Source organism: Nicotiana attenuata, unplaced genomic scaffold (genome assembly GCF_001879085.1).
Source record: "Nicotiana attenuata strain UT unplaced genomic scaffold, NIATTr2, whole genome shotgun sequence".
Taxonomy (NCBI): Eukaryota; Viridiplantae; Streptophyta; class Magnoliopsida; order Solanales; family Solanaceae; genus Nicotiana; species Nicotiana attenuata.
This window is the reverse complement of record NW_017682408.1, coordinates 5,584-6,375: the sequence shown is the minus strand read 5'-3', so window position 1 is coordinate 6,375 and position 792 is coordinate 5,584.

Sequence of the window (792 nt, the reverse complement as noted above, 5' to 3'; positions counted from 1 at the left end):
AATATGGCCGGAATCGCTCAAATATCCGATCAAAAATTCGGCCAAAACCCTAAACTGCTCCAAACCCACCAAATTGGTACCACGTGACATTTTCACCACCCTCATGAGGAATTTGTTGGCATTAGCATTCAAATCGCACCAGAAATAGTTGAATTTCAAATCTGAAGAGTCATGTGACTTTGGGAGTTACACAGATGAGTCCTCTTTCTTTGATGTTTGATTTTTTTTTTTTGTTAAGATTAGGTTAGTTAGTGTGTTTAGGTTTTACATCAGGCCTGTAATTACTAGTTTTGAAATCGGATAACCGTTAATTGTATAGTCTAATTCTCTTGTTTGTTGTGCCCATGTCAAATGCCTTGTTTTGTTTTGATCCTTCATCTGTTTTAATTCTGTTTTTGATTGTTAGTTCGACCCGGTGTTCATGTCGATTAGGGAGTGCCTGTTTGTGATTTGAGTTATGCCTCTGTTGGTGTAGTTAACAGTCGTCGTCGATTTGTTAATCCAATAATTTGCCTATTAGTCTATTATCTTTGATCAGCTTCAATCAATCTTGTGTGTTTCAGTTTTAATATGTTTAGTACTTCTTTTAGGTTAATCAGCGACTGCTGTTAACAATGATTCAATGAAACGCCTGGTTCAATTAGTGGTAATTAGTTGAATTTGGCCATAATAGATGGGCTCAATTAGGGCAGAAAGAGGGCTAAAGTCATTCTGGTTTGGGTAGTAATTTCAGGAGATGCAGAGGGTAGTTTAGGCATGGAAAAGGGTATTTTCTTTAGGATTGGTAGTTTT